Below are 23,860 nucleotides of genomic sequence, written 5' to 3' on the forward strand. Positions count from 1 at the left end.
TGTGATTTGTCATAATCTCTGAAACTCTGCCACTGCACGATTCCACAAACATTCTCTGGGGCAAGCCAGCACCCAGCCATTGCTCAGTGAGACCCTCCACCAGAGAGGTGACATGGGTCCAAGCTGCAGGGGTCTCTGAAGTGTGGAATTTTGAAACACAATCCCATGTGAAATAAAACTCTAGAGGGAGGTGCCACCTGGCACACAGACGGCTTGGACACAGACAGGGTAGAGACAGGAAGTGGCTTGAGACAAAGGAGGGGTGCTTGATCTCGGCTCAGTGAAAGCAGGAAATTCCTGTGCCAGAAACTAGGGAGATGGATGAACCCATTTCCACCTCTCCCACACATGGGCCTGCTTACACATGCTTAGGCATTACACACGCTTATGCATGATCACACACTGATCAATCCCAGTAAGCTAGGCAGTGTCTCCCAGTGGAAAAAGGAGCCATTACACCAAACCCGGCCTAAAAGCACATCCCCTAGAAGATGAGCACAAGTCATTCCACCTGCTTAGTGTATGGACAAGAGAGGGCTTCATAATTTTAGTTCTAGGGGAAACTGGATGTAACTTCATTCAGGTTTCATTCTGTTTGTTGTTTCATTTATTTGTCGGGTTGTTTATTTGTTTGTTGCTTTTGTTTTTGTTTAAATTTTGTTGAAATTTTTCATTTTTCTCCTTCTTTTGTCTTTGACACAAAAAAGGAAAATGTATATTTATTTTCTTTTTTTAAAATTTCTTTTTACTATTTTAAAATATTTTTAAAATTTTTTTACCTTTTTTCTTTTCTTTCTCTTTTTTTCATTTTTCTATCAAGCTTCTTTCACAAGCAAACCAAAACACACCTAGAATCTAGCTTCCATTATTTGTTGTTTTTTGTTTTGTTTTTAATATTTTTAATTGTTTTTAATTAATTCTGTCCTTCCTTTGAAATGAGAAAATGAAGGAATTCACCCCATCTTTCAAAAGAAAGAACAGGAAGAAATGACAGCCAGGGGCTTAATCAACACAGATACAAGGAAGAAGTCTGAACTAGAATTTAGAACCATGATAATAAGAATAGTAGTGGGGCTTGAAAAAAGCATAGGATCCATTTCTGTGAAGATAAAAGAATTAAAATCTAATAAGGATAATTACAAATGCTATAAGCAAGAAGCAATCTCAAATACATGCCGTGACAGTAAGGATGGAAAAAGAAGAGCAGTGAATCAGTAATATAGAAGACAAAATTATGGAGAATAATAAAACAGAAAAAACGTAGGAAACAAAGGCAGAAAAGCATGATCCAAGACTTAGAGAACTCAGTGGCTTATTAAAGAGGAGTAACATCTGAATCATAGGAGTCCCAAAGATGAAGAAAGAAAAAAGGGCAGAAGGTTGATGTGAGCAAATTAACCAGAAAACTTTCCTAGTCTTGGGAAGGACACAGACATCAAAATCCAAGAAGCACAGAGAAGTCCCATTATGTTCAACAAAAACTGACTATCACCAAAGCATATCATAGTCAAATTCACAAAATACATAGACAAGAGAAAAATTATGAATGCAGCAAAGGAAAAAAATGTCTCTAACATATAAGGGAAGACAGATCACGTTCACAGAAAACCTCTCCACAGAAACTTGGCAGGCCAGAAAGAAGTGACAGGATATATTCAACGTGCTGAATTGAAAAAATACACAGCCAAGAATTCTTTATCCTGCAAGGCTGTTATTCAAAATAAAAAGAGAGATAAAGAGTTTCCAAAACAAACAAAAACTAAAGGAGTTTATGACTACTAAACCAACCCTGCAAGAAGTTCTAAAGGGGACTCTTTAAGAGAAGAAAAGACAAAATGAAACAAAAACCGACCAAAAGCAACAAAGACTAGAAAGAACCAGAGAGTATCACCAGAAACAACCAACTCTATAGGCAACACAATGGCAATAAATTCATATCTTTCAGTACTCACTTTAAATGTCAAGGGACTAAATGCTCCAATCAAAAGATATAGGGTATACAAAATAAGATAAGGAAACAAGATCCATCAAGATGCCTCTTACAAGAGAACCATTTTAGGTCTAAAGACACCTAGAGTTTGAAAGTAAACAAAGGGAGAAACATTTACCATGTTAATGGTTATCAAAAAAACCCCAGAGTAGCCATTCTTATATCAGACAAAGTAGGTTTTAAAATAAAGATTGTAACAAGAGATGAAGAAGGGCATTATATCATAATTAAGTGGTCTATTCACCAAGAAGAAATAACAATTGTAAATATGTATGCCCTTAATATGAAAACCCAAATATATAAATTAATCACAAATAAAAGACACTCATTGATAATAATGCCATAATAGTAGGGGAATTCAATACCCTACTTACAGCAATGGACAGATCAACAAGGAAACAATGGCTTTGAATGACATACTGGACTAGATAGACTTAACAGACATATTCTGAACAATTCATCCTAAAGCAGCAGAATACACATTCTTCTCGAGTGTACATGGAACATTCTCCAGAATAGATCACACACTGGGACACAAATCAGCCCTCAACAAAAAGTACAAAAAGGTTGAGATCATATCTTGCATATTCTCAGACTACAATGTTATGAAACTCAAAATCAACCACTGGAAAATATTGGGAAATACCATGAAAACTTGGAATTTAAAAACATCCTATTAAAGAATAAATGGGTTAACCAAGAAATTAAAGAAGAAATTAAAAAGTATATGGGAGCCAATGAAAATGAAAACACAAAAGCCTCAAACCTTGGGATGCAGCAAAGGAGGTCATCAGTGGGGAGTATATAGCAATCCAGGCCTTCCTAAAGAAGGAAGAAAGGTCCCAAATACACAACCTATCTTTACACCTAAAAGAGCTGAAAAAAGAACAGGAAATAAAACCCAAAACTATCAGAAGACAGGAAATAATAAAGATTGGAGGAGAAATCAATGATATTGAAATAAAACAAAAAACATAAGAACAGATCAACGAAACCAGGAGTTGGTTCTTTGAAAAAATTATCAAAATTGATAAACCTCTAGCCAGATTGATCAAAATGAAAAAGGAAAGGACCCAAATATAATCATGAATGAAAAAGGAGAGATCACAACAGAACACCACAGAAACACAAACAGTAATAAGAGAATATTATGGGCCAACAAATTGGGCAACCTAGAAGAAATGGACAAATTCTTTGAAACATATAAACTACCAAAACTGAAACAGGAAAAAATAGAAAATTTGAATAGACCCATAACTATGAAAGAAATTGAATCAAAATCTCCCAACAAACAAGAGTCCAGGGTTGGATGGCTTTCCAGGGGATTCTACCAAATATTTAAAGAAGAGTTAACACCTATTCTTTTGAAGCTGTTCCAAAAACTAGAAATGGAAGGAAAACTTCCAAACTCATTCTACGAGACCAGCATTACCGGGATTCCAAAACCAGACAAGGAACCTACTAAAAGGAAGAACTACACAGCAATTTCCCTGATGAACATGGATGCAAAAATTCTTAACAAGATACTAGCCAACCAGATCCAACAATACATTAAAAGAATTATTCACCGTGATCAAGTGAGATTTTTTCCTGGGATGCAGGGCTGGTTTAATATGTGCAAATCAATCAATGTGATACATTATATTAATAAAAGAAAAGATGAGAACAAATGATCCTCTTAAAGATGCTGAAAAAGCATTCAACAAAAAAGAGCATCCTTCCCTGATTAAAACCCTCAAGAAAATTGGGATAGAAGGATCGTACCTCAAGGTTATAAAGACCATATATGACAGACCCACTGCTAATATCATTCTCAATGGGAAAAAACTGAGAGCTTTCCCATGGTTAAGAAAATGGCAAGGATGTCCACTCTTATCACTGTTATTCCACATTTTTGGAAGTCTTAGCCTCAGCAATTAGATAACACAAAGAGATAAAATGCATCCAAATCAGCAAGAAGGAAGATAAACTTTCAGTCTTCACAGACAACATGATATTCTATATGAAAAACCTAAAAAACTTCATCCCCAAACTGCTAGAACTGATACATGAATTCAGAATTGTCACAGGATATAAAAACAATGTGCAGAAATCAGCTGCATTTCCAATAATGAAGCAGCAGAAAGAGAAATCAAGAAATTGATCCCATTTACCAAAAAACCATAAAATATCTAGAAATAAGCCTAACCAAAGAAGTGAAAAATCTATAAGCTGAAAACGATAGAAAGCTTATGAAAGAAATTGAAGAAAACACAAAGAATTGAAAAATATTCCATGGTTCGGGATTAAAAGAACAAATATTGCTAAAATATTGATATTGACCAAGGCAATTTGTCACCACTAAGCCAGCCCTACAAGAAATCCTGAGGGGAGCTCTCTGAGGGAAGCTTTGCAAGGAATGCAAGATACCAGAGACACCACCACAAGCATGAATCCCACAAAGGAAACAATGACTCTAAATCCACATATTTCAATAATAACACTGAATGTAAATGGGCTGAATGCTCCAATCAAAAGACATAGGGTAGCAAAATGGATAATAAAACAAAATCCATCTATTTGCTGTCTACAAGAAACGCATTTTAGACTGGAAGATAACTTCAAACTAAAAGTAAGGGGATGAGGAAATATATATCATGCTACTGGAAGTCAAAAGAAAGGTGGAGTAGCTATACTTATATCAGAGAAAATGGATTTTAAATTACAGACAATAACAAGGGATGAAGAAGGGTATTATATAATAATTATAGGGTCTATCCATCAGGAAGAACTAACAATTATAAATGTCTACGCACCAAATATGGGAGCACCTAAATACTTAAAACAATCACAAACAGAAACAATCTTATAGATAAGAATGTACTAATAGTAGGGGACTTTAAACTCCACTTACAGCAATGGATAGATCAACCAGACAGAAAATCACTAAAGAAATAATGGACTAGAAAGACACATTGGACCAGATGGATCAGACAGATTTATTCAGAACTCTACATCCTGAGACCAAGGAATTCACTTTCTTCTCAAGAGCCCATGGCACATTCTCCAAAATAGATCACATACTGGGACATAAAGCAGCCCTCAATAAATATNTTGCTAACCTCCATTTATCAATGTTCTTTCCGACTGTTTATATATTCACCATGATAATTCCTGAGCCCTTTTGGGAAAATTGAATTTTGATGGCCCATACACTTTTTTGAAAAATTAATGTTTAAGTTTTTTTGTAAGCATAATGAAAATATGAATACCATTCTTCTTATGCAAGAGCTTTAACATTTAGACCATTGTATGCAATATTTATGGATGTTAAAACAGTGTAAGGTTATTCTTTCTTCAAGTGCTGTCTGCGATTCTTGAAAATGCATTACTGTTAATAAATTACTTCTTATCTTAATATAATTTCAACATATCTGTTCTCCATGTGGGAACAGAAATTCTTGTCTGTTGAAAGATTTAATCTTGGTGTGTGTGTGTGTGTGTGTGTGTGTGTATGTTGCCCAAGAAGGTGTGATGTTCCTCTCAGTTTAACTAAAGTTTAGACAGGTGTTTATCTGACTACAGGCCCCTAACCTCCTTCTTCATAGAACATTTACTTTTAAAAACTTGCAACTGTGAATTCCTTCTCTGTTTTTCACATGTAAATCTTCTCTTAGCTTCTTGCCAGTTTTATAATCTAGAAATATCTTTCACAAGAACCTGGGCATCAGAGAGTCATCAGGAAAGATAAAGCCCCTGTCTCCTCCTGTGTCCTATTTTCTGTGAGATCAAGGAGCCTAACTTACACAGATGACAATTGCCGCGCACAAATATCATCATGTTGACCAGCTTTGCTCTTACAACTACTTACTACTTTTCCACTAGCTTATCCAAATGCTTAAAAATTCTCCCACCTTTTACTTCAGAGAAGTTGGGCTCAAACTCTCTTCCTTATTGCAATAGTCTTAATTTTTATTGTAATAGCCTCAAATATAGACTTCTCTTAGCTCTGTCCAATGCAATTTTTCTTTCACAGTATGTGTGCATGTGTGTATATACATATATATATAAATCTGTGTATGCATACAATACACACTACACACACATGCTCATGCACACACACACACACACACCCAAACACATATGCATACACATCAACTATATGTACCAGGGCCACTATAGTTCAATTTTGATTTATTTGTATCTTTAGTTTTCTATAAATTGTTGCACTTCATTTCTCTGGAGAATATTAAAAATGTTGCAGAGAAAATTTTTCAGTAACACAAAATTAACAAGAAACTCTTTTTCACCAACCATTTAAAAATACAGTTGCCAAAAACTGAGCATTTACAAGAAATGTAAGATTGCCAATCTCTAACCTATTGATTATATTTAGCCATACAGAAAATAGAGTCTTCATTTAGTACCCCAGTCTGAAACAAAAAGAGTGGTGGTGTGGAAACTACATATATTTGAAATGCATGTTGATTTATTTCTGTGACCTTCAAATATTTCTATAGTGATCCACTGTGAAATATATTTTCAACAGTAATTTTAACACACACACACACACATCCACACTTCCACATATAAACAGATACATGTGTATATAATTGAAAAAAAACTCATGAGAGGAGTTTATTTTTACTTTGAGCAATGCATATTAATATTTGTCAATTTGATGCTTATTGTTTCCAAACTATAATGCTCACTTATATTATGCACAATGTTCTCTGATATTGTCTTCTCAATGCTTACCCCTACCAACTAAATTGATATCCTAACCAATTAAATAGTAATCCACCTATAATTTGAAAATCACTGACATAGTAGAATTTAGAACTTACTTTTGGCATGGCCATAAAATATTCGTAACAAAATACATATATAAATATATACACTATGCATAGACCAAACATTAAAAGGTTGCTTTTCCCAGAGATGTAGTTTTATATGTGATTTCCTGGGGCTTTTGCCAATGGAGGAGGTTCTTTAAAAGTCCTGTAGATCAAGTGCAGGTATACCCTTAAATTAAATGGTAACAGCAGTAAGAATTCCAATTTGCTAAAACACTTAAAGTTGATTCTTGAAAACAAAAGGTTCATTTACAAAATGGCAGCTGATGAACTCAGAGGGAAACTATGTTGGATTAAAAACAAAACCACATATGCCTGAGGAATTATTGTTTTCACTAAGATCTCTTTTCATGTGTTAATTGTAGGGTAGGAAGTGATTCATATATCTCTTATTCTTTCTCTACTTTTTCTTGCCAAATTCCCTTAAGGTAGTTATAGAAACAAAAGAGATGTTTGTAGGAGAAGATATGGAAAGTGAAAGCAGAGTGAGCTTCTAATAATATAATGTTAAATGCAAACAAAAATGGTTAAAAGTTCTTTGTAAACTTTAAGTCATAGGCTCATACATATAAACAGTAATATTAATGAGACTGATAAAAGGATCTTGATTACACCTTTTTATTTTTCTTCTCAATAGTGATTTTAAAAATAGGAGAAATCACACTGGGATAAAAATGGACAATTTGACATACCTTTAAGTCGTTTGGATTTCAGGAAAAAGGTTATGTTAATGTTGGTAACTCATATTTTTACACATTATAGGTGAGGAAAAAAACATCAACACATCCATTATGTGGACAAGACAATTTTCCACTAAGAATTTTATCATTCTTATTATAGAAGACAATTAAAAAAAAAAGTCCACCTTCGTTTCTCACCAGCATGTTGATGAAACTATTAGGAAACTGTATTAACAGTTCTTCTAATAGGTGAAGATTTTGCAGTGATTTTGTCACAGTATTTTACCCCCTTTAATCCAACTTTTTTTCTCTCTTTAGGGAATTGGAATGGAAGAAGAGATATATTCCCTCCAGTAACTCTCCAGTTGTAAATAATGTTTGCAAAGAAAATTAAATAGAACAAAAAAGGAAACTGCTTAGTTTCTCAAGTAGATTGAGTTTCTGCTTACAACAGAGGAATGTAGCAGAAAAAGCAGTAGCTGCAGTAATAGAGAGATCTGAATTCACATTACACTGCTGTCCATTACTAGCTGCTTGATCATAATCAAAGTAACTTGCTGTTTCTGCGTCTGTTTAATCAAATATAAAATGAAGATGAATAATACCTTCTTTGACAGCTTCAAGTGAGGATTAAGGGAGATTACATGCAAATACCTGGAATATGTTATATTCTCAATAAATATGGTTCCTTTCTCTATAAAGAAACTAATTCATTACTATTTAATTACCTTACCTTTCACACTTCTAGAATATGAAAGCCACCAGGAGAGTAACAGACAGAATTGGGGAGAGGGAGAAAAAGAAATCAAGTTATAAGCTTAAAGGACAGAGGCCAGGAACTATCTGTCTACCATCTGCCCCTGTCTGAGGTAATTGTCTGTATCTTCAATCCCACTTCTTGTACAAAACTGCCCACTTAGCCAGGTGCTCATTGGATCAGGGTGTGGACTGGCCGCTTGATTTATATGCAGTGAATTTCCAGGCCAATAAACTGGGCCAAAGAAGAAGATCTGGGCAGTCTTTCTGCAGTCTTTGGAATTAGACCACCGAGAGATTAGACAATATAGAATCTCCCCAACTAGTGGAGTGGCAGTCCCAGATTAAAGAGGAAAGTTAGAGCTGGGAGGCTAGTGGCTGAGGGAAGGCATTGGTAAAGTCCATCTACTTCTTTTGTTTGTTTAAGCCAAAACTTGAATACGAATTTGTTAAGGAAGAGGAAGAGGAAAAAGGAGGAGGAGGAGGAGGAGAAGGATGAAGAAGAAGGAAAGGAGGAGGAGGAGAAGGTGGAGAAAAAACAAAGTGTCCCCTATAAATAAATTAACAGTTCATGTGGGTAGAGCACTATTTTTCTCAATGTGTGATTCATAAAGGAAAATATTCTGAACTGTGCACACAGTAAAATGTGGTGAGCATTTTAGAAAAGCCCATACTTTGTGTGGAAATTAAATATAGGCACTGGGAAAGCCCTAACTGTGATACAAAGACTGCCTGCATGGTGAACATATGGAACTTATTCTATCTTCTGTAAACTACACATGAGTTTCTTTCTGCTACATCCCTCATGCAGCCAGTCAGCAAAAGAGATGTGTGGCTGTCACTCTGCCTTTCAGCATATCTCCCAGTTTTACTGTGAAAGCTGACAAAAGCCAACAACATGTCAATGGGCATGATGCAACTAAAAGACCTCCAGGAACTCCAGAATATCTAGAAAGAACAGTTTTCTTGGAAGGGGGTCAGGTGCAATGACAGCTGATGGAACCCATTTGAAGTCTTCCATCAGTTCCACCACCGAGAACTTCTGCGATGGGGAACCTCACAGCCTCCAGGGAGCCTGCACAGCGCATTCCCCATTACAGTCACCTCATGAGAATGTCGGTTAGTTAAAATATTTTAGGTTTCTATTTGAAATATCTTGGGCACCTTATGTATAAAAAGCTAGTATATTAGTGTTTATAAAGCTAAATGATCTGGTTAAATTATTCTATTTAGAAACTCTACTGAAATTATAAACAAATACTCCTGAAAAAATCTTAACACATGCAGAATTAAGATAAATGTTTAAAAGAATGTTGTTGCCATCAGAGTTAACTACCTCAAAAACTACCTTTTATGTTCTTTTTAAGGAAAGATATAGGAGTAATTTGGAGGGAATAATGATACTAGATAAAACTTTGACTCTTCAAATTAACAGGAAACCAGTAATTGCTAACAGCTCTCTACCGAATTCAACCCCACTTCCCATCCACAAATTAGTTCCCTTTTTCATTGATTCAGTAGCAGGGCCAAGAATTGCAAAGATGAAATCTCTTTAGGCAGTGCTAAGGTACACCATTTCCAAAGAACATCATGTACTTACGTAACCTAAATCCATTTTTATAATAACATTCTGACCACAAAAACAGTTTAGTGCACAGATATGTCAATTCAGCATGCTTTACCAAATTCATACAAGCAATAAAGAGAAAAGAGGATACCTAACTCTGAGTTTACCAAAGACTTAGCCAAATATTAATAATAGTTAAGTAAAGCATAGAAGTAGGGGCCTTAACATTGAGATCAAAAACTCCAGTCACAATGAGCTAAAATTCAATTCCCGGTCTTCATATGGATGTGTGACTTTAAACAACCTTCTTAACTTCTTTGTGTTTCCTTTTCCTTATCTGTCAGTGGAATTAAGACACTAGACCCATGTAGCTGTTGTTCATAATAAATGTGGCAAATGTGAATTGAGATTAGCAGTGTTAAAGACACAACAGATTTCAAAGATGTAATACAAAAAATGGAAATCAGATATCCCACTAGTATTTTATAATGAGAGTGATAAAATGATAAAAATTTTGGATATATTGAATTAAAATGCCATTAAAATTAATTTTATCTGTTTCTTCGTTTTTGACATGGATACTACACACCTAAAAATCACAGAGCTGTTTCCCATTAGAATTCTATTTGACAAGTGCCAGCAGGGAATTAGAAAGTGCTTAATAAATCATAAATAAATTAAAACATAATTTATTACTATAAATTTTGACTTGTATTATGTTTTTCAAGTCAGACAAAATTAAGCTGTGTAGAGAAGGAAAGGTAGAGGTCATTTCTGCTTTTTGTCTTAAATACTTAAGACAATCGGGCAAAAAAGAATAAGGAAATATTAGTTAAAAGCTGTCTTCTGTTCACATAAGAGAAAAGGTGCATTCCATTTCAAGACAGAACTTTCCTACCTTTCCGGCAAAAACTAAAAGCAAAGCCATTAATTGACCTGCACAACAGTGGAAAGCAAATATTTTCTGTGTAGCGTCTAATGGAATAGGCTTAGACAAGGGTTCATTCATGTTGCAGAGCAGTTTAACAGGTATAGTGCTTCTTTCCCAGGAGGGCCAAGAGAAGAAGAGGGGGAAGAGTCACAGGCTGAGGAAAAGAGTCTGTGTGGAAAGAAGGACTATAGAAGGCAGCAGCCTGCACTTAAAGAAGACACAAATAGGGACACCTGGGTGGCTCAGTCAGTTAAGCTCCAACTTCGGTTCAGGTCGTGATCTCACAGTTTGTCAGTTTGAGGCCCATGTGGGCTCTATGCTGACAGCTCAGAGCCTGGAGCCTGCTTGGGATCCTTTGTCTCCTCTCTGCCCCTCTCCCACTCCTTCTCTATGTCTCCAAAATAAATAAACATTAACAATTTTTTTAATGAAAAAAATTAAAAAAGAAGACACAAATAGCACACACTTCATCAGGGTAAAGTGGATCAATGGCGGTTTCTTTTTTATGAATAATGATTGATGTTCAATTTTAACTTAATAGAAGATCCTTGGGCTAATAATGTTGCTTTATGAGATGAAGCAATGTGTGTGGGGAAGGGGGTATCTTGATGGTGAAGATATTTACACAGATGCCTAGAGATACAAGAAACAAGGAAGCATCAAAGAAAATGAATTTATCAGAGGCAGGAAATCAAAGTGAGAAATGCTAAGGATAAATACAATCTCTTGGAGAATATGTGGTGCTTAATCCATATCATGCTAGGAATTAAATCTCAATCTGTTTAGTGAGATATTAAAGGAAAATTGATCTCAGGTTAGCAAAGGAGATGAAGCTTTCCTAGAATCAGCAATTAAATTAAATTTGCTGATGAATTTGGACCAGGAATTACAGGAATAATGTTAGTATTTATGTACTGAATACTTTACAGTTTACAAAGGTCTTTCGAAAAGGTAAGAATGATTATTTTCTCCATTTTAAAGATAATAAAATGGAAACTTAGAAAGGCCATATGACAGAGCCAAGATCACGTATCTGTTCAGTATCAGAAATAGGTATCCTGATCTTCAGAAGGTACATTTCATGCTCTTTCACCTCAATATACATATGATTCTCTTGTGTTAATTAATCCTTGTAATTATGATCCACTATTTTTCATGTTGCTGTATTTTTACTTCTCAGTGTGAATAAGGTAGTTTTCTTATTAAATAGTGGTACTGCTGATGAAACTATTGATAATGGTTATCAATTTTATCAACATCATCATCATCAGAATTATCCCAAAAAAGCCTATTTTAAATAATCAGCAATTTTGAGGTTCTAATATCCCTCTTAAAATAGGTATTGATATTGTCAACAACAGAAATACTAAGTGTAGGTAGACAATGATACACTACTGTAGCTTCTGGTATTTTCATCACATTGTTGAAATTGAAAACATTCATTCAAGCAACAATTTTTGTATAAATTCTAAGTGCTACAAAGTCTATGTGCTAGGAATAGTTTTATGTGCCTAGCAGAGAAGACAGAAATATGATTCTGAAAGGCCTCAAGATAGTCAGTCTAGTTGGGGGAATAGGTCTAAAAAGTAATTAATAGGGAATTGAACAAATGCATGCAAATATGAAAAAAGGTGATAGGGAATCATAAAGGATTATAGTCATTACTGTCAGAGATGAATAAAGGTTATTTTAGCCTGTTATCCCTTTTCAATATTTATCTGAGGAATAATGTCTTCTTCCATAAGAGATAAGATGTAGCGGCTGATATATTTAAGTTAATAGGCAAATATTGCCCAGGGGTGGAGATGCTTGTTCTTCCCTCTCCCTCCCTTTCCCACCTTCTCCCTCCGTCCCTCCCTTCCTTCCTTCCTTCCTTCCTTCTATCTTTTCTTCTCTTTCTCCTTGAAAGAAACAATCATCTATTGATCAGATATCAAGCTAGTCAATTCTGTGTTTACATTTGACATTTCAGACGGTGATAAAATAGTTAATTTTATTTTAATTTTTGTGGGCTAGATTTATTATTTCATTTTTGGAATTATCTAAGTAAAAATTTTCATAAAGTTACTTGTAAAAATAAGGAGTAACAAGGAATTCCCAAACAGACAACATTATATTGGAGTCATTGCTGTTAGGAAGATGATAGAACAGAGTAAAATGATAAAATGATTTGGAGTCAGTAAGAACTAAAGTCAAATTCTGTGTCTGCTACTAGGCATGCAAAGTTTGTCAAATTAGTGAAGTTCTAGAGGCTTAGTTTCCTTCTCAATAAAAATAACAATTTTCAACATGCTTTATTGAGACCTGAGTAAGATCATGTTTATAAATACCACCAGCACATACTACAGAGTATATAATATATAGCATATAAAAACAATATAACATTAACATTATTCTTATTTATCACAGAACAGATCATCCAAACTGATATTCTCCCTGAAGCAGCTAAGGATATGAAAACAACATTAGATATACTTAAACTCATTTAAATTATGAAAATATTCTAATATTTGGAATAAACACTCCAGAAAAGTATTTCTTTGTTCCTTCTTGACTCCATCATTTCTCTTTATTTGACAGTGAGACATGATCCTATTTCACTGGGTTTTTTACTCAATCAAGTACTGTGTGTGTCTGTTCTCCATGTATGGATAAAAACAACCTTTATGCAACATGTGTAATTTGTAAGAATGCAATAAATGACTCCAAAAAACACAATCTGAACCATCACCACAAACTAAAATCGTTGTAGCTAACTATGCACAGAACCCACCAAACTAAAAGCAGCCTTTGCAAAACAAACCATTCTTTTCTTAAGCAATCAGTGCAAATTGCAAAAGCAACAAACATTTCAGCCACAGATGAAGGAGCCACAGACAGTCCGCAGAAGCCTCATGTGAAATTTGACACATATTACAGAACAAGAAGAATCCATTTGGTGGTGGTAAGAGCTGACTGCACTGAGATATTCTAAGAGATACTTAGAACTATCAAATGCATGAATGCCCAGCAGAGTCAACATCTTACGGGGGCACAATAATGCATTCCCATAGGTAGGGACATGAAAACATCTTTATTTAACATTAAAATAGAATACTGAGAAATTGTAAATTTTAAGAAAATAAGACAAGGCACATTATACAATAAATGTGAGATACTGCCAAGCAATTGATCACAATTAGGTATTGAAGATAGATTTGAAAATATGTGCTCTGGAACCTGATGTGACAATAAATTCAGGGGACTCTAAGCAATGACATTATCAATCTTTTAGAATAATGCTGGGTCTTAGGGAGATGAAACACAAATTTTCAGGAAATCATATAAAAATTTTAGATAGCCATGCAAAACATCTGAAGAATGTGGATAAAGAAGCTATAAAAAAATGATAGATTTAAAGCAATGCTATTTTCTTTTAATAACAACAAAATATTACAAGATAGAAATTCATGGGAGTGTTCAGATTAGTGTAAATTAGTAAATATACTATATTCAAGTAGTGTTAACATTTTGAAAAATAGCATGAGGTTAAATTTGGAGTCCTACCCTCAGTTTTTCAATGCTTACTATCTATGGAATTTTATTTTAATATGAAACACATGGCCTGGTTTTCTTTGGTACTCATACATTGTCTTCACAGAATTGAGAACTTCTCTTATATTTGCCTACTTACTGTTGCATTCCCATCCTGGCTCCCTAGAATGCATTATCAAACTGAGTATATTTCTTGAAAGAGATAGACTTGGAGATTTAGCCAAGAGTTACCTGAAATTTAGGGACAACAAAGTAGGAAACAAAAAATACTGCTGACAAGTAGGCTGACAGTGAGATGAATAAGGCCCCCATTCAGTATATTTTACTCTTCTGTTGGAAACAAAAGTTAAATGAGCAAGTACTATAGTTCAAGTTAAGAGAAATACTATAACACACACACACATAGACACATAGATGTCTTTCTTATACCTCACTGATCTTAAAGATGTCAAGATGATTAGTATTATAATGTTTTGTTTTTACTCAAATGTGTCCTTTTAAATGTTTTCTCAACTATGGTTGCTATACTTTGAGGGGAAACTGTGTGTTGCATCTCTAGGGTAATGAACCACAAGCATCTTATGGTATTTTCACATTAAAGGGCATGGCACATTCTACATGATGCATATTTATTGTTAATATATTGCTAAATTTTAGTTAGAATCTAAAAATCAAGATTTCTCACTTTTCCTAATGATCATACCTAGTGAAATTTTCAGAAAGTCTTGAAGAAGTCCCTTACTCAGACTGACCAATATATGCTAGGAATTAAGTAATGAGAACTCTAAGAAATTAGTTTTTAGCCAGGAGTAGTTTTAAAAACTTCCGTAGTATTTAGTGTTAGAAAACCTGGAGAAAGTGGATGTTTTTCTTGGGTATGTCTATATAGCATAATAGATAGGGATGAAGAAGTAAAAGGAGAAAAGGAATTCTCACCTCTAAACTGATAAGCCAGATAAATTCTGTATGCCTATGTCTCAACTGCCCATTATGATGACTCCTCGTTAACAACTGACTCATGTACAAATGCAAAACTTATTGTCCAGGAGAAAAGTATTTATTGTCATGAGCACACACACACATTTTATTACTGAATACTCTGAATTATAGAAAAGGCATCTGCCATTCAATGAAGCTTCAAGTTTCCCATTTTTGAGTTTTTTAGAAAGATAAAGAAAAGGAAGATTTTGTTAGATGAGCCCAGGTTTCACAGCCCTCTGATAAGATGCTTGATGTATGAACAAGCAGTAAAACGACCAGAAAAGAGCAAGGATTCCCAGAGTGTTTTATTATACATAAGTACACATGACCAACTTCACCCCAGTTTCCCTAAGAGTTTTCAACATAGACAAAACAACAAGGTGTGACAAAGAACAGTATACATGATAGCATTCCATTACAGCAACGCCTTCCGAAATTGTGTATTAGTCTAGCAAGCTATCAATAGTGAAATAGCTCAAGGAGCAAGAAGATGACAACAACAATGACCAAAGAGGAGGAAGAGGAGGGAGTTGAAAAGTGGAAGGAGCAGCAGCAGCTGTGGAAGGTCAGGAGGTTCCAAACTGCATGGACTAGGAAAACTAACAGAGGACACACCAGGCGTGAAGCACTGTAATTTTAAAAGCCTACTTGACAAATTGAAGAACATGCACACAAATCACACCCTTTCCAGAAAGAGCACATTCTTTACTTGAAGAAGGCAGTCTACTTGGGTTTGAGGGAGTCATGTGAATTAAATGAAACATTCCCAAGATGTCAAAAAGTCACTTAAAGATATTCATTGTTGGGGGGCGACTGAGTGGCTCAGAAGGTTGAGCTCAAGAGTTGATTTCAGCTCAGATTGTGATCCCAGGGTTGAGGGATAGAGTCCTGTGATAGGCTCCACATGGAGTGTGGAGCTGCTTAAGATTCTTCCTCCCTCCCTCCCTCGCTCCCTACCTTCCCCCCTTTCTTTCTTTCTCTCTCTTTCTTTCTTTCTTTCTTTTCTTTCTTTCTTTCTTTTCTTTCTTTCCTTCCTTCCTTCTTTCCTTCCTCCCTCCCTCCCTCCCTCTCTCCTTCCTTCCTTCCTTCCTTCCTTTCTCTCTCTCTCTCTCTCTCTCTCTGTGTCTCCTGTCCTCTGCCCCTCTTCCCCACTCACATGTTTTCTCTTTCTTTAAAATAAAATTTAAAAAAAATCATTGTTGGACCTGAGAGTTTATAATAAGTTGTTTTCTTTTGCATAATACATTGTGATTACTGACTTACTTTACTTTTAATAGACTTTTGATGTGTGTTTATCAGTATGCTGATGTTAGTTATTTGGGCTGTGCTTTACAGAGAACTTAAAGCTATTTTCAATCTCTACAATGTTCAATGCACCATTCTAAAATAGAAGCATCAAAGTAAGACAAATTTTGGTCAGTGTTAAGTGAGTGATCTTACTTTGAAATCTATTGTTGTTATTTGTCTTTTCTGATATTTCTGTCTCTAATTGTTTCTGTATTTTTGTCTCTTTCTTTCCCATGGGGTATTGATATAAGTCAGGAATATAAGTGTTAGGGACAAATTTCAGGAGTAACTCAACTATTAGATCAGAAGTATCAGTTTGGAAGGGACTGTTGAATCACTTTATTTTTGTTTTATTGATCTTTTTATTTTTAATTTGAAAGAGAGAGAGAGCATGAGTGGGGGGAGACAGCGAGAGAATCTCAAGCAGACTCCATGTCTAGCACGGAGCCCAACAGAGGGCTTGATCCCACGACCCTGCGATCATGACCCCAGCCAAAATCAAGAGTTCGACACTCAACTGACTGAGCCATTCAGGAGCCCCAATCCCTTCATTTTTAAATGAAAACATTCCCCAAAAGAAAACACAAACCAGTTATGAAGACAACAAGAAAATGAAAGAGAATCTCTGCAATAATACCAAAAATAAATCTTAAATATTCATGTAATATAATGCAATAAAAATACAATTGGATAAAGCATAGAGTATTTAGAGAAAATACACAAAAATAAGAATAAATGCATGAAAATAGGCTCAGTTCTGCTCTGGACCAATATCAGAAGATTAGAAACTAAAGCCTAAATATTACTTTACTTGATTTAGGTTGGCAAAATTAGAATAATGTGATCTCACCCATTATATTAACAGAGATATAAATGAGCACAATATTTTGGAAGTGGTATTGGTATGACTATTTGACACAACAATTTTAATTTAGGAATTCATCATGAAGGGATACTCCCATGGTGGAAAAGGATATGTCTTGCCGCTGCAAGATTACTTATAAGAGAAAAAACATTAGGAGCATTCTAAATGCCCATCAGCAGAGGATTGATTAGATAACTTATGGCATATCCACATAGTTCAGGATTAGAAAACTGAAGTTCATGAATTTTTTCTTATAAATATAGGCATCAAAAGGGGCACCCAGGTGACTCAATCAGTTAAGCACCCAACTCTTGGTTTCTGCACAGGTCATGATCTCACTGTTTGTGGGTTTGAGACTCACCTCCGACTCCATGGTGACAGTGTGGAGTCTGCTGGAATTCTCTCTCCTTCTCTCTTTGTCCTCTCCAGCGTTCTCTCCCTCTCTCTCAAAATAAATAAATAAATACTAATTTAAAAAATAAACAAGTATAAGCATAAAAATAAAGTGAAAATAATATGCAAAATATTTTGTAGGGTACAAGCCACTTTTCTATTATATTGCTGAATACACAGCTTAAAATATATGCATATACAATTGAAGAGTTATATGATCATAAAAATATTCATAGGATGTAAATGAAGTTCTTATTAGTTCATTTCCTAAGATTATATATATATATACACACACACATATGTTATATAGAATTATATACTTATATATTTAGAATTATCTATATTATTTTTACATGTTTAGAATCATATATATGAAGGCATAAGTCTTCAACTATTGCCTTTTTTGATTCAATGGGCAGTATAAAGAAACTTATTAAGAACCTTATATATACAACATTTTGTATTTTGATGCTCTGTAGAATATAAAAAGAATTTTAAAAGGATGAAAGAGCACTTTTCATCCATGGTCCTTGTCTCTATTAAGTTTTGCTTTATAATAAGGACATGAATAAAGAAAGCAACTCAAGAAAAACTCAAAACAAAACACTCATTGAAAGAAGAAATTGCTTCAAGACTTCTAGTTACTTGTGCCCAGATATGGATTCATTGCAAATGAGGAAAGATAATAGACTGACAAGAATAGCAAGAACATGAAATGATGTGACATGAGGAATACATGGAAAATTAAGGGGAAAAAGACATTTTTAAAAATGTGAAATTAAGACATATTTATACTTGCTATGCTATATGGCTCTGTTAAAATCACATTTATAGAATGTATAAACTCTCTCTAATTGATGTGTCCTGTTGAAGAAATAGAGAATCTTTGAGGAAAACTTTTAAACAATGACACAAAAGTGCTAAATATGAATCAGAAATTAAATCAAGTAAAAGAAAGAAAAGGAATTTAGGGAAAGATGGGGGAACAGTGCAAAAGAAGCATAATTATGTCAGGGAAAGAAAACACTGAAAATTTCAGGTTAGTTATGCAAAATAAACCCAGTTAAAATTTCCCCTCTAGATTGTTTACAATATTGGCAAATGTTTCACACTGACACATAAACAAACATCCACATATTGGAAATGAGTCCACCAGTAAGTAGATGGAAATTAGGTTCATTAATCTTTTAAAAATATTCTGTGGGACACCTGGGTGGCTCAGTCAGTTAACTGTCCAACTCTTGATTTTGGCTCAGGTCATGATCTCACAGTTCATGAGATCAAGTTCAGAGTCAGGCTCTGGGCAGACAACACGGAGCCTGCATGGGATTCTCTGTCTCTCTTTCTCTGCACCCTCCCTCTCTCTTCCCCACTCTCTCTCAAAATAAATAAATAAACATTTTAAAATAATTTATGATTCTTAATTTCTGATTGTCTGCCATGGCTTTACTTTCCTTGAAATGGTCCTTCTGGGGAGCAGGGACAGGGGTGGATCTTTCTGGATCATAGGCACTTGAAAAGTAGAAAGAGACAAGGGAGGAGGAGTAAAGGGAGAGAGAGAGAGAGATACTGCTTAACCTGTTATAAAGAGCTGTTTAGATTTGAACCCATTGTCCTATAAGGACATATGTCATTTCTGTCAATTTGCAAGTTAAATTATCCAAACCAACTATAAAATTACATATTTTTCAAAACATAATTTTATGATTTGCATAATTTAGGATTGCAGCTTGGGAAAATTAAAAAGAACAGGGTGGTCATTCAGGAAAACCTAATTATCATGAAGTGATTATTGAAGTATTTCAATCTGTTTATGGAACTACATCATTTAAAAATAGACAGTGGTTAAGGTTTTTGATCATTAAGTATGAAAGAATAATGAAAAGGGGGTATTTAATAGAATTAGTAACACTTGTAGCCTATCAGGCTGCTCTCCTCAAGAAATGCTATTTAGCAAAATGAGTGTGGTTGGAAACTCAGGCCAGAATAACAACTACTTTCTTCAGATCCACCCAAGACTTATACAGTGGCCATTCCAATTAGCATAATAGTCCAATGTTCCTTGGGAAGTGAGGTCTTTTGTTTGGGATATTTCCTAATTAAAGAAGCCTGTTTGAAGTGGGATCTAATTTTAACTTTGTAATGCCAGAATATGACTTGAAGAGTCTGTTTTTATTTCAAGAAATATTGGCATTGCATTTCCAAGTTGAGATAGCTGTCATCAAATGTCCACAAAACTCATATTTAAAACAAGAAAATGGTATGGCAGGGTATGAAGTAAATGACTTAAAAAGCCAGTTTTCTGTTCAAGTTTTTATTGAGTTGATCAGTTGTTCTGTTAGCACTCTTCCCATTTAGAAATGAAGTGCCTTTTCTAATAAGAATCCCCAAAGTCATTGTAAAATTATGTGAAAATCAGAAAGGGGGAATCAAGAATTTACTGCCAGTAAATTGTTATTACACAACTTGAAATATATCTGTGAACTTCAAGTGCAAGAGTTGTTTTTATTGGCTTTTGTTGTTTTTGTTTGTTGTTTAAAATTTACTGGTACTAAGACTGCTTGGAAGATTTCAAAGTACTACTATATGATACTCTTATAAAAAATGTTTTTTATAATCTCACCATTTGTACACTAAAAATATTGCCTCCTTTTTATAGATGAAAAAGAGACAGCTATTTAGCAACTCTGTAAGTAAGAGTCAACAGTAAGCACATGCTGCATCCAGGATAAAAATAAACAAGTCCTTTCATTTCCAGTCCACATTATGAATCACAACGCTCCAGACAATCTTCAAAACGTTAAAAAGTTTGACTCACTTTATATAAATGAGGGAGCTTCAGGAAATAATTGTAATAGATGTCATCAAAAAGATGTCATTAAAAACTTTAACCATTTATTAAAAGCAGCACCATCTTTACCATGTCTCCATAAGTGCAACATGGTAAATAAAGTGGTAGGCAACCTCTTCCATGACCCCAGTGATCCCTGCCTTCTGGTCTCCATGCCTTTCCACAATCTCCTACTTTGAGTGAAAATTTGACTTTGTTACTTGCTTCTAGTGAAAGAGACCCTCAGTGCAAAAACCCAAAAGGAACTGAATCCTGACAACAACTGTGCTAGTTAGTTTGGAAGTGGACTTCCCTCAGTAAAGCCTTTAGATGAGATCTCTGTTAGCCTGACTGCAGTATTTCTTTTTTTTTTTTTTTTAAATGTTTTTTTTTTTTTTGGGGGGGAGAGAGACAGCGTGAGCAGGGGAGGGTCAGAGAGAGAGGGAGTCACAGACTGAAACAGGGTCCAGGCTCTGAGCTGGCAGTCAGCACAGAGCCCGACGCGGGGCTCGAACCCACGAACCGCAAGATCATGTCCTAAGCGAAAGTCGGACGCCCAACCGACTAAGCCACCCAGGCGCCCCTGACTGCAGTATTTCTAAAAGACCTTTACCCAGAGGTACCCAGCTAAGTCATGCCCAGAAGCTGACACAGGGAAGCTATGAGATAGTAGATGTTTGCTCTTTTAAGCTGCTAAATTTGTGGTAATTTCCAACACAGCAATAGGTAACTGATGCAATGGATCTCCTTCCCAATTTTAGCTCACTGGGGAAGGAAAAGTTAAAGACTGGAGGATGGAGAGATGAGACACCTTGGTTCAAGGTTAGTGTAAAACACATTGAAGATAGAACATAACATTCTTAGGAGAGTTCATAGCACATCATAAAGGCACAATGAAATCAGATGGCGAAGATTCAGCATGACCAAATGGACAAAAAAAATCCATTTTACTTCTTTTGACCAGAATGTCCTAGATAATGCAGCTCTGAAAGGAAGGTTCCTATGACTGTGTTATGATGTCAATTGTGAGCCTAAAAATATTTCATTCATTGATGGACTCAAGTTATTTAAAATTAGAAAATAAATATTAAAATAGAAGAATTTCAAATAGATGTTTCATTGTTAATGCCATTTTAATACAATACTATATACTTCTCTTCGTAACAGTGAATCCAGAGCTATGTTCCAATATTATTTTTAAATAATAATAAGCATTCATTAATCAATACAGTAAGTGCTTTTTATTTATTAAATGTACTAACAATACTTCCAACAATTCTGAGAGATAAGAACTCTTACCATCCAATTTTAACAAAGAAAAAATTAAATTTCAAGGATAATAAATGATTTTCCAAAGTCACCAGCTGAAATCTTGTGGTCCTGAAATTTGAATTCAACTTTGTTGTTAAAGTGCCCCTTCCTAACCACAACCCTGTAATTCCTTTCTATAGACTAGAAACTTATAATTAGTACCACTTCAGCCTTAGCTTTTTACAGATTAACTCCATGTCACTGTTACAATTGATTGATTGTTGTTAAGTTTAATAACTGCTATGCTAGCTTCTCTAATGAATGCAAGGGTAGCACAAAAATGTCTAAAAATTCTTTAATATAATTTGGGAGATATGGAAACAGTAAAAGAAATTAAGTCCATATATTAGCAGCTACTGAGTCATAATGATTTAATCGACTACCAGAATTTCAAAACTGAGAGCAATTATGAAGAGAATAGTCTAGACAGAAAAGGTTTTTGGTATATTGTGGAATTTGAACTAGCATCTAATAATAGTTATGTGTTACAATTCAGAAATGGAAATAAATATCATTTAATATCATTTTCAGTTCCTTAGCAGTAGCCATAAGGATATAACTCCTATCTCTTCTAATGATGTAAATCAGGCATTTAAGGCAAATTTTCCATATTGACTTAAAATCTGCATAATATATTAGAAACTCCAAGGCCAATCTTGGGGTTGATGTTGTTCTGGAACATCATCAAAGTTTAAGAAAACATTCCAAGATAATTTTTTATTTTCTTTAATGTTTATTTTCGAGAGAGAGGGAGAGCTTCATAATTATCCCAATTTGAAGCAATGGGTCTGTATGTTCCATTATCGGCCACTCAAGGGGCATAACCTTGGACAACAGAGTTCTCTGCCTCCCATGGCAATGCTCAGTGAAGGATATGGCTGTTGGACATCAGCAATCAATTTACCCAGCCTCTGGTAGAATGCTGAGTCAGCCTGTAGAAAGGATTTTGAAACAAGAGTCCTATAGGGCCTTCTTCACTCCTTCTGAGTACTGATGGTAAATTCTTGGTGAAGAGAGAATTAAAGAGGGAGTAAAAGTAGGATCAAAATGGAAGAAGTAAAGTAAGAGAGAATTATGTTTCCACAGCTGGGCTCCTCAAGCCTACAGCTACCCATTCAACACTGCTTTGCCCAGGGCTATAGAAACACTTATTTGGATGAGCACTGGGTGTTGTATGTAAGCAAATTTGAGAATAAATTATATTAAAAACAAGAAACACTATTACCTACAGCACCTTCTGGTCTTTGATAGTGTTGCTCCCATCACCAGTAATAATAATAGAAATAAAACAAGCTTCTTTTTCTCCTTTTCTGGCCTACCCTAAGAAATGAGTGTTTTTATCCAAACTGACTCTGATATCAAGAGACATGAGGAAATCTCCTTTTCTTTGCTGCAGTGGAGATCCACCTTGGACAGTGCTTTAGAGCCCAATTTTACTCATTGCAATTGACCTTAGATTTATTTGGCCTAGTCATCTTCAAATCAGGCAAAACTCTACTGTAGACTATAAACACAAGACTTGATAAGAGTTTTTAAATTTGGATCTGGCCTGTTTCTATAATGTACTATGTTACCTTAAAGATGAAACCAATAGCAATGAGAAAATAAAGGAGAACTGTACCCATATCTGCCTCTATATTTATCTAGGGCTCTCATTTGCCCTTTATATCAGTGTGATTGAGTAAGTAAGCTCATGTGTCTTTGTGTAAATGGCAAGAAGGAGCCCATGACTTCCAATGAAATGGATACATAAAATAATGGAAAACATTTTTAGATTGGAATTTTTTTCTTTATAGGAACTCTCCAGATGTTTCTTAGATTGATTTTTGTAGTAACCTTAGTAAGAGCAAAAGTAAACTGAATTCATTTTAACATATATTATGAAATTTGATCTTCAAAA

General features: G+C 34.8%; 1 long non-coding RNA gene across 6 annotated transcripts in view; it reads right to left on the reverse strand.

Moving 5' to 3' along the window:
• LOC144240231 (uncharacterized) overlaps nt 1-23,860 on the reverse strand; it is a 217,160-nt gene that overhangs the window by 106,425 nt on the left and 86,875 nt on the right. For all 6 annotated transcript variants that reach the window (XR_013337658.1, XR_013337657.1, XR_013337654.1 and 3 more), the window contains exon 6: nt 17,788-17,871. This is a non-coding gene — a long non-coding RNA (uncharacterized LOC144240231). The remainder of the gene's footprint in view (nt 1-17,787; nt 17,872-23,860) is intronic.

The sequence above is a fragment of the Crocuta crocuta genome, unplaced genomic scaffold (genome assembly GCF_008692635.1).
Source record: "Crocuta crocuta isolate KB4526 unplaced genomic scaffold, BGI_CrCroc_1.0 scaffold81, whole genome shotgun sequence".
In the NCBI taxonomy this organism is placed as follows: Eukaryota; Metazoa; Chordata; class Mammalia; order Carnivora; family Hyaenidae; genus Crocuta; species Crocuta crocuta.